The 11,180-nt window shown below is 38.6% G+C and overlaps 1 protein-coding gene across 3 annotated transcripts in view; it reads right to left on the bottom strand.

Annotated features, from left to right (window-relative positions):
• Positions 1–11,180, bottom strand: part of GRM3 (glutamate receptor, metabotropic 3) — a 310,500-nt gene that overhangs the window by 74,507 nt on the left and 224,813 nt on the right. The gene's annotated exons all lie outside the window — the stretch shown is intronic.

Raw genomic sequence — 11,180 nt, 5'->3', positions numbered from 1 at the left:
GTTGGCGCAGGATAGAGCAGGGTTTAGAGCTGTTGTGCATAGGGTCGCTATGAGTCGGAAACGACTCGATGGCATATAACAACAACATCTTGAAGAAAGTGCAACTGGGATGCTCCTTAGAGGCAAGGATTGTGAGCCTCTGTCTCACATACTTCAGGCATGCTCACAAGGGACCCATCCTTGCAAAAGGCATCATACTGAGAAAAGTAGAGGGTTAGTGAAAATAAGGAAGACCTTCTAACAGGTCTGCAACAATGGCTTAAGCACAGCTGACATTGTGAAGATATGTCCCACAGGATAGGGCGAGGCTTTGATCTATTGTTTCTAAGGTTATTATACGCTGTAGTCGGCTCAAAGGCACCTAACAACACATAACAACTTCCATAATTAATATAATATTATCATCCCCATGTTGTGTGATTAACCCTTCAGTTGTAAAGGGAGTTTCCTTGGTGCCCTGTATCCAGGATTTATGAACAAACTGGTATGGCTCATTTGTTTGCTTCTGATTTTGCATCTGATTTGTTATCATCTCACCTTTGAATCTCAGGATGTGAGACAGAAGCTACCACTTGATCTGCACATTCTTGGATTTCCTAAATCCTATTTTGGTGAGAGAAAGAGAGGTAATCTCGTCCTATATGGTTTATAGACTCTGAAAAGCCATTGGAGAATCAGATGTGAGTCTATTCTTAATTGCAATGAGTTTGAAGCGGTTTCTTCATGGCACCTTGGACCAGGATTGGTGTCCGTCCTCTTAAACATCACAACAAAACAGACAGTAGCCTTAGTTACTTAATATCAATTTCAATCATAGAATAATATGTAATACGGAGACTCTAAACTGCTTAGATGTACTATATTGTGTGTTGTGTGTGTACTGCAGTGTTGGAACAGAACCCTAGCTGACCCTCTGGTGGGTTTTCAGAGGCAGTTAATTGCACGGGAGGAGATTGCCCATATATCTCCTGCAGAGCAATGGATGGCCTCAAGCCATGCACTGTTGGGTCCAGTGTAGCTTCTTGCCAGAGCTAGCAAAATGGTTTTACAATATTTTACCACACTGAATTACGTTATTAAGTTACATTACTAGTAACTGAGAGGGAGGCTGTTTTGATTTTTCACCTTCTTTTCCTTTAATTACTACTTTATTCTCAAAAGCAGTTATTGACACAGGTCCACAAATGCTAATTACCACAAAATTGTAGTTAAGATACCACAAAATTTGACAAAAATATGTGACTATAAAAGGCTGATAGTAATGAAAGCAATAACGCATGCTTGTAGTGTATGCAGCCTAAGCTACTGTGATTTGAAGCAGCACTGTAACTGAGGAATAGAGACAGCTCTGACCAGAGCGGATAAGAAGGTTCAAAAAGTAAATTATAATAGAGGTTTAGCTTTCTAAGTGTACTGAAGCATGTAAGGCAGATTCATGAAGAGTTTCTTAATAACTAGCTATGGGAACTATTTTCACTAAAAATAGTAAGTCTATACTTAAACACAGCACAAAATTTTACATTTTGTTGCCTTTGATGACAGCCTCTCTGACAGTGTTCTATCTGCACCTACTACATTTCCCTAAATGACATCACTGCCACAAGCCAAAAGTCCACCATGTGTCCTGCCAAAGGCAAGGTGGATGTGGACACCCTTATGGACAGTAGTCAAAATAATGATCAGAATAGTTTGATGCTTATAAATTTATGACTTTGGAAACTTAGTCATGGTGCCCTGAGGACTGAAATCACCTAAACATTCCAATGATATGTACACATGGAACAAGTCTAGGTCAAGTGAATAGTACTCTCACTGTTGCTATTGTTGTTGACTGTTGTCGAGTCGAGCATGACTCATAGTGACCCTATGAACAAAAGACCTGAAGCCGTTCTATAGCTATCATTTTCTCAAAGTTCATAGAGTTTCCAGAGGCATGACGTTTAGGAAGTAGATGCCAGTTCTGCTTCCAAACCTGTCTTAAACTGTCTTAAACTGGGTGCTCCACCAAAAACTGTCCACCACGAGTAACTGTTACTGCATTTGACACACCAATAGCACAAGATTCAGCATCACAGCAACCCCTAGTAACCTCAGTACAGCAAACTGACAGAAGAGCGCTGTACCACTTAGAAGAATGTTCCTTCAAAATATAACAACCGACTTTTAAATACAAAGGCCCTCCACGAGGCCTTGCCGACTCTAAATAAGAGGCTTAAATAAAAAACAACAATAATAATAAAAAACAAAAATATAATACGTTGTCATCACTGTTGTTGTTATGTGCCTTTGAGTCACCTGCAGTCCACAGTGACCCTATGTACAGAAGCTCTGAAGCCTGCCCTGTCTTGAGCCAGTCTCACTAATTCTGACACACCAACCCCTACCACTCAAGTTACTGTATCAATCCATCTCATCTGGGGTCTTCCTATCCTGCACTATTCCTCCACCATTTCAAGAATGATGTCTTTCTCCAAGGACTGGTCTCTCCTTGGCACGTGCCCAAAGTATGTGAAACAGAGCTTAAAAATCCTAGCCTACAAGGAAAAATTTCATTTTACCGTCTCCAAGACTCTTAGTAGAATCACCAAATTGAGAGTCATGGACTCTCAATCAGATCTCAGACTGATACCAGTTTACTGACTCACAACTCCTTAAGTGAAAAGAGGACCAAGTCCCCTTCAGGAAGAACCTCACTATACTTTAAAAAATGTATACTATTACTCTTTCTCTGACCTACCCAAAGGGATTTACAACCTTTAAAGAGAGTTAATACTAATTGGAGAAAAGTAAATAGAATTTTGGGGGAATTGCTAGACATTGGATCTAAATTGTTACTAATTCCAGGAGACCTAAAATATCTCTGACCCACCAGTCTGCATGGGAGCAAAGAGAAATCAGAATACTAAAAGAGTCTTAACTCAAGTGTGTCTTGGTATATCCAATTATTTCCCAAACATATAATAGAGCAATTTTTCCAGTTCCAAGAAAGCATAATTGAAATAGACACATTCAGCATCTGGCAGAACACCCATATTAGATTCCTGAAAGGTGAAATGAAAGATACGATGGTAGGAAAAGCTACTATGGTTCTTTCCTGCCATGATAGGAAAAGTCAGCTGGATCCCTTTGAACTGCCACTACTTAGGATAACAGTAAACCAAAGAAATACCATATTTTTTTATTTTTATAAAATATCAAGGACAACAGCCTTCGGAATGGATTATATCTCTACATCAAGAAAACAAAAATCTTCACCAGCAGGCAACATCATGAAATATGGAGAAAAGATAGAAATAGTCAATGATTTTATCTTACGTGAATTCACTATCCATAACTTTGGTACTAGCAGTCAGGAAATGAAAAGACATGTTGCACTGGGAAAGTTCACAGTTAGGGATCTCTCCAAAGTGCTGAAGAACAAGGATGTCAGTTTACAGACTATGATGCACTTGATACAAGCCATGCTCTTTTAGTTAATTTCTATGTATCTGAGAGTTGGACAGTGAATAAAGATGACAGAAGAATTGATTGTCCTTGAGGTGTTGTGTTAGAGAAAAGTACTAAGTATGTCCGACTGCCAAAAGAACAAACAAGTGTATCTTGGAGAGAGTGCAGTCAGAATGCTCCTTGGAAGGAGGGTTGTTGAAACTTCAACTCACAAACTTTGGGCATATTGTTAGGAGAGGCTAGTCCTTAAAAAAGGACTACCATGCTTGAAAAAGTGGAGAGTCAGGGACAGAGGGGAGGACATTCAATGAGATGGAGTGACACAGGGATTCTAACGATGGGCTTTACCGTGGCAGTCATGAAGAGGATGGCACAGGATAGGGCAGGTTTCAGATCTGGTGTTCCCAAGGTTGCTATAAGTTGTACTAAACTTGATGGTTCCTAACAATGATTATAGAGGGATTTTGGAGATTGGTGCCACCACCAAGGATGTGAAGAACGCGGGAATGGTGATTCTCACCACATTCCCATTCAGCTCATCTATTTGGCCACTACCAAAATTACATGAATATTCAAGAACTCTCATTAATTATTATAAACTTAGCTGGGTGATGATTCCAACTACAACTTTTGTTCCAGATGCAATTGAATTGCTCAAGCAAATCACTATGTCTCCTTATAACTGATATGTGGCTACTGCCCTGGTAAATGCCTTTTTCTCCACTCTGATTTCAAAAGATTATCAGAAAGAGTTTGCTTTACACTGGCTAAAAACAGATTTTGACATAGGTTCACAAATGCTAATTACCATAATCTTGTATTAAGATACCAGAAAATTTGACATTAGTGAACATAAAAGGCGGATAGAAATGAAACCACATTGGTGTTGCCCTTTGGGAGTTGAAATGTTACCTCGTCACCCAAGGAAACTGCTCAGAGAGAAAGGAGCAGAAAGAAGCACATGATATTTATCTTTACGTTTTGGAAAAGCTTTTGATCAGCAGAGCTGGAACAAGCTTCTGTGTTTTTGTGGGAACTAAAAATGTTCCACGGGAGGAAGCAAGGTCAAGAGCAGTTTGCTCTTTGAGTAACTTCAAAGGCCATTCATCCAAAGATGTGGCCATTACCATTTTGGCTTCCTTGCTGTGCCTTGGATGGCCATGTGCTTTTCAAGAGAGCCTTGCTGGGCTGGGGCCAGAGAAAAGGCATTCCTTGGAGTGCAGTGTCCCAGAAAATCTGCCCTTCCTGGACTGGACCCTGCGATTACAGTCCCTACTGATGATTAGGATGGAGGGGTGAATGTGGTAGTGAGATTGGAATACCCATGTACTATCTCTGTTCTTCATCCAGGTAGGGAAAACTGTAAACATAGGAACAAAGTCGGGCCATCTCCATGAGGTTCCAGGTCTCTGATCTCAGTAGACCTTCTCTTTTCTATGTCGCACGCATGAGCGGACAACAAACCAATCCTGTGTTTCCTATCCATCCCTGATACAACCACCAGAGCAACAAGAACAGGGACGTGTCCTCTTTGCTTGCCTGTCTAGTCCTGTAAGTAAGTTTTACTTAGTGAGTTTATATCTCATCAGAGTATAAAATAGATGTTAGCATTCTAATTTAAAAACAAAACAAAATCTATAGCAAGCAAGAACAGTCCTTTGATATTTCAGGGTTGTTTTGGTGGTCATACACATTTAACTCCATGAAGCACTGACTGCATCTATTGTTGGGTCTTTGGGACTTAGTGTAAAGTCTAAATAGCTGGAGTGAGTGACTAGATTAGGACCTTGATGTTTTGTTCTGTCACTTATTTGTTATATGGTCTTGGCTAAATTTCCTCTGTGTCATGCTCGATTTCACCATTCTCAACCACTCGAATACATCCCTGTGAGCCTCATGGAGGCATGTTATGAACATTATTCTTGAGATAAAATCTATTCAACAAAGAGTGCATGCTTGGGAGTACCTCTGGCAGTGTGTTCAGTAAGCGGAAACTTTCTTTTTAATTCTGAATTGGGTGTAGTGTGCTTACAGCATCACTGTGACAGTTGGGTTTACTTCTGTGTGCTTCAGTAAGTGAAGATAATGATGCTGACATCCTGAATTTCGACCTCCATCGAGTGAGGAGTCAGAGCAAGCTCGTCTTTGAGGAAGGTCTTTTGTGACTGTATGATTGTATTCTATTCTATTTTCTGGAATGGAGATAAGAATAAAAGATAAAAGAGACCACCGTACAGTGAACATACACAATGACAATGATACTGCCTTTCTTTAAGTGTTTTAATACCCATTGCTGTTGAGTTGGTAGTGTCTCAGCAATACTACAGGAGTAAGTGGAACTGCCTCATAAGGATTTTCAAGCTGTAATCTTTACAGAAGCAGACTGCCACATCGTTCTCCCACAGAATGGCTTGTGAGTTGGTATTGTCAACCTTTTGGTCAACAAAAGCTTATTCACTGTACTACCAGGGCTCTTTTAAATGTTCAGTACCCTTCTATTTCCCCTGTTCTAGCTGTTTTGAGTAGTTTAAGTTTTTCTTATCCAACAATGAGCACTGGGACTTTATTCAAAGTAATTTTGAAAAATCACAGGACAGCAAACACAATTCCTTGATGAGAATATTGATTTGGAACCACAGGGATATTGGTTTTAGAATTCTAGATGACATAACTCTTCCACATGGAAAATGTTTATCAAATTCTGTTAAAATGATTTGAAATTAAGGTTTTGAATCAAGTACATTCCAAAGTTTAGAAACTCTGAATTGAGTGTAGTGACAAACCACCTTAGTGGCCTTTGTGCACCAAAGAAATAAAGATGAGCATGGAAGGAAGCACATCTAAAACCCATTGGTGAGTTTCTTTCATGCCTTTGATGAATACTGCTACAATTCTTAGTATGTGACAGAAACTGTGTCATGTATATGGAATCAAAGAACTCAACTTCCTACAGTCCTTGCATATTTATAAAAGCAGTCTTAGATCACATAACATGCATTATAGTCCTCGCTCCTGCCACTAAGCAAATGAATGGTCTTGGGCAAATCCTGTAATGGTTGTGGGACTCCAAAATGTTCCTCTGTAAAATCGATGAGTGTTTTTCTGGCTCTAATGAGAGTTGATGTTTACCTCCAAGTATGCTCACTCTCAGGCTCATTGTCATCAAGTAGGAACCGACACATAGCTGGTCTTCCATTAGGTGTCCTAGCCAGAAAATTGCAGGGCAGGAGACTGTTCACCTTTTTCCTGAGAAGTAGCTGGTATACTCAAACTGCCAGAGATGTGCAGTCATGGCTTATCAGAGTCACTCACCAGTAACTATGTCACCTGAGCTCCCTAACGAGATGCTAGAACATATTGAAGGAAGAGTCTTTTGGTAAAAGTAATAAGCAGTTTTAGAAGTCAAGTATAGGCAGACCTCCTTTCATAGAACTTCATAGATACTATGTGGACTTTTTTTGGTTGCTTCATCTTCCAAACAGCTCACTTCAAGTCTCTGTCTCATTTTCATAATAGTCCAAACCTTTCATAGAGCTATTGCGCATTTGACAAAATATAGAACAGGATAGACATAATATTTCTATGCACTAAGGGGAAAAATGTTGTAACTAATGATACTGTAGCATACAATTTATTGTAGTGGTACAGATCCCAAGCCTACAATATCTATGGTTTGTAAGGACATCCTAGATGTTGTGTGATGAATAGATCTAGAAGCTGGACTGGACATAAATCCACCTGGAGCTTATTACAGAAGGGTAGACTGAAAGTGTTTGTGGCCTAGACAGGGTTAGCAGCAATAGAGATGGTAAGAAATGGTCAGATTCTGTATCGGTTTTGAAAGTAGAAATGATAAGACTTTTATTTTTTTATTCTGTGTAGGGTGTGAGGGAAAAGAGAAATGACAGGATAACCTGGAAAAAAAATGAGAAGAACTCTTATCTCACTTCTGGAAATCTAGCCTCCAAAAGTGAGCACCATTTAAGTTGAGTCTTAAAGGTGATGAGGAGTCCATGAAAGTGCTGCACAAGGCAAATGAAAGTTCATGAGAATATTCTAGGCAGGAAAACACTCACTGCTGTCAAGTTGGAACCAACACATAGCTGACTCTTCAGTGGGTTTTCTGAAGTTATAAACAAAATGGAAAAGACAGCCCATCTTTTTCCTGTAGAGCAGCTAGTGGATTTGAACGCAACTCCTAACCCACTAGGTTACCAGAGCTCCCTGTTCTGGGCAGAGGAAACAGTATTTTCAGAGGCCCCAGAGGTAAAACTCAAGGCATGCTTTCAGGGCATGGAAGGATGAACACAGATACAGGGCAAGAGGAAGATCTAGGGAGGTAGCCAATAGTCAACGCCTACACCAGGAGCACTCACTATTCAGAAGAATCTTTTACAAGTTGTAGTTCTGCAAAATCTGTTTGCAAAACAGACTGGATTAATGTCCAGAAAGACCTTCTTTGGTCAATTCTGGTTTTAGGTAATAGGAAGGCATTGGAGAATGAGGAAGTTTTTTGATCAATTTTCTTTAAAAACTCATCCATTAAGGGCTAGAGCTATCAGGGAATCAGCTGTAGCTATCTCAGACTAATCTTAGAGTAAGTTCACTCAGAACAAGCAGATGGCAGAAAAACAGCTCTTTCCAATCTAATCAAGCAAAGATTGATTCAGTATCTGCCAAGTGTTTACTATTGTGTCTCGAAAATTACCTCAATATTCAAGTTAAGAAAGCAAGATACTATTTCTGACAAAAATGGAAAACACACCTCTTTTTCAATACCTAAAGATTCTATGGTATGTGACAGTAATAAGGTATACAGATGTATATTATCATACAGCAGGAATTTGCAATACATTTCTTGGTTTGCTTGTTTATATTTTCTTCCCAACAAAGTGCTATGTTTTTATAGTCAATTCTATTAATTTTTAAAATGTACATATTTAGCTAATTTATAATCTTGGTATCCTCCCTCTTAAAGTAATACATTTTCCTGTCTAATTCTCCTAAGAAATGTTTATACTGTGGTTGATCTAAATCCTCTCTTTTGTGTGGCTTTAATCTGTTTTTTGCCCCCATCCAGGGTCTCAGAAATAATGAATAGCTCTGGTAATGTCTGACAAATTGAGAAAGCGCAAAGAGCACTTAGTGTTAGATCTGGACAGTCAGACCAAATTGTACAATCAAAGCCTCTGATTGAATTAGACAGAGAAAAAGACAATACTTTTGCTGTTTATTTTTTTTAAATGACCCTATTTCTTCACTTTTTGCCATTTTAGATCCAGCAGTCAGCAGAATAAAAGAGAATGTTTTGTTGAATAAAATACTCTGGAAAAACTCTTAAATATATTAGTTCCTTTTATTTTAGCTGTTATGCTTTGTTATATTTGTCCATTATGGAGTAATATACAAACTAGAACAACAAAGTTAATAAATAGATGTTGTGAGTAACGATAATTACCCAAGTGTAGTCAGAAGGGGCCCATATTGATGCACTTTATTCATTTTTAAGAACTAAGTGCATTGTATATGTGATTTATGGACAACTAACTGGTCATTTCTTTTTAGCGCAAAGGCACTCAGTAGACTCAGAAATACTTGAGTAGTTTTTTCTTAGCTTACCACGATTCATCCTTACTCTCTGTAGGAACTTATTTGAGATTTTGAGATGAATGCTGAAAGGTTATTACTTTTTAATTTTTGCTTACTTCTATGTGGAATAAATATTGAAATAAAAGGAAAAAAAGAAGAAAGTTTTAATCTTTACCCATTTTGGCCATCATTGCAACACTAAGAGGCGATTGTTCGTCAGATAAATATGAGGCAATACCAATACAATTAATTTCCACTACTTTCTCTCCCTCTAGGGAGGATATATAAAAGATGTTAAGACCTTCTGTTTGGTAATATTTACCGTCATTTCCAAGGCTGGCTGAGGAGTTAGAATTCTGCCAAAAAAGCCAATGTTCATAGGTTCCTATCTCAGTGCTGTGAGCGACAGTGTAGTTAATTGACCTCTGAATTAGTAAGGAAAATGCTAGAACTGCTACTTGCTCCAAATAGTATGACTTGGATGGTCTTGGATGATAAATTAACTGAAATAATTTGTGCAAACTAGAATGATTCCCCAGTGGCATGGGAGATTATTAGCAATTTAGACAGATGAAAGCATTTTATCATTAAAATGTTTTCAGCATCAGTGATCTTTTGTGGCAAATAATACTACTTATCCGTTTATAATTTAGGATTAAATGAAGTGCCCAGAACAATGCTTCCACTAGTGTACCTGCGTTAGAGGCTCAAGCCTCAAGATTTTGTGCTTTTTATGCCAATAATGAGTTAAGAGTCAATTTTATGATTATAAATATTTAGATGGTATTTAGAAATAATTTGGAGGCAGTAAAAGCCACTTTGCACTTTTGCATGTGCGCTTCTTTATTAGAATGATTTGCCACCAATCTTCAAGTTGCTTATACTCAGGCTCACCAGAAAAGTTTTATTTCTTAAGACGATAATTTTTTTAAAATCAAATTTTTTGAGTACCCATATGGGGATGTTTCTGTGTAGCAGAAGAAATAATCTCCAATGACTGGAAATAACCACAGAGAGGGTGTTTTCCCCCCTTTTCACCCCTAATTAGACTCAGGGAAAGAAGTGGTATTTTTTCCCCCTCTCTCCCACCCACTGTGAAAGTGATGAGATTCTTTTGTTCAAATTATCCACAAGCAAGGCTTGGAAGTTCATGTTCCTAGACAGTCACCAATTCAGCTAAAGAAGATTAAACTCCCAAATCACAGGTGCCATATCCTGCAGCAAACAAGAAAGGAGCAAACGAAGCCTGGCCCATATTTTGGAGGCCACCAGAGTGGCCGAGAGAGCCTTTGATTTGTTATCATGGTCATGACAAGAGTCCAGAATGAAGGTTGCACAGTGGAGAGTACTGGGGTGGGGGGAGGATTGTAGACCAGTGAAAGAATTTTACTTTTACTTTTCAAAGAGAAGAGCGAACTGGATGGGGGGATAGGTGGGAAAAGAAAAAGTGCAACAATGAATGAATGGAAATCCAAAATCTCTGTAAACGTTCATTAAAATTAATAAAATTTAAAAAAAGAGGAAGAACATCAAAGAGCCATTCTACAATATCTTGAACTATTTGTTTAAAAATTTATGCCTTTTTTTAATGCTATAGGATGATTTCTAGGCTGGGAGTAGGATCTGTTTCCTACTGCTCTATATATTTGGTAATATGTTTATATATTTGCATGTTGTGTGTGTGTATTGTTGTGTACTACTGAGTGGGAACCTACCCATAGTTACCCTCTAGTGGATTTCAAAGGCAGTAAATCGCAAGGGAGGTGACTGCCCATCCTTCTCCCGCCGGAGCACCTGGTGGATTTGAACTGAAAAGCTTCGTGTTGAGAGCGCAATTCCTTACCACTAAGTCACTAGAGCTCCTGGTGTAAACATTAAATAAACACACATTTGAGGATATATTGATATTTCATATGCTTGGATGTTGTTATTGTTGTTAGCTGCCACCACGTCAAGTACGACTCATACCTAACCCATCAACACCAGATCTGACCCTTGCCTTACTCTGTACTATCCTTCGGTCTCTGACATGCACAAGCCCATCGTTCCAGTCATATTTATTATATATTTGAATATGTACACATTATATCTAGATATACATAGTGCGTATATTCTGATGTCTACATATTTATAGATATATATTT

The sequence above is a fragment of the Elephantulus edwardii genome, unplaced genomic scaffold (genome assembly GCF_000299155.1).
Source record: "Elephantulus edwardii isolate Elephantulus edwardi_28Jun2011 unplaced genomic scaffold, EleEdw1.0 scaffold00098, whole genome shotgun sequence".
Taxonomy (NCBI): Eukaryota; Metazoa; Chordata; class Mammalia; order Macroscelidea; family Macroscelididae; genus Elephantulus; species Elephantulus edwardii.
Note: the sequence above shows the minus strand (reverse complement) of the source record. Positions and strands in the feature narration are given on the sequence as shown.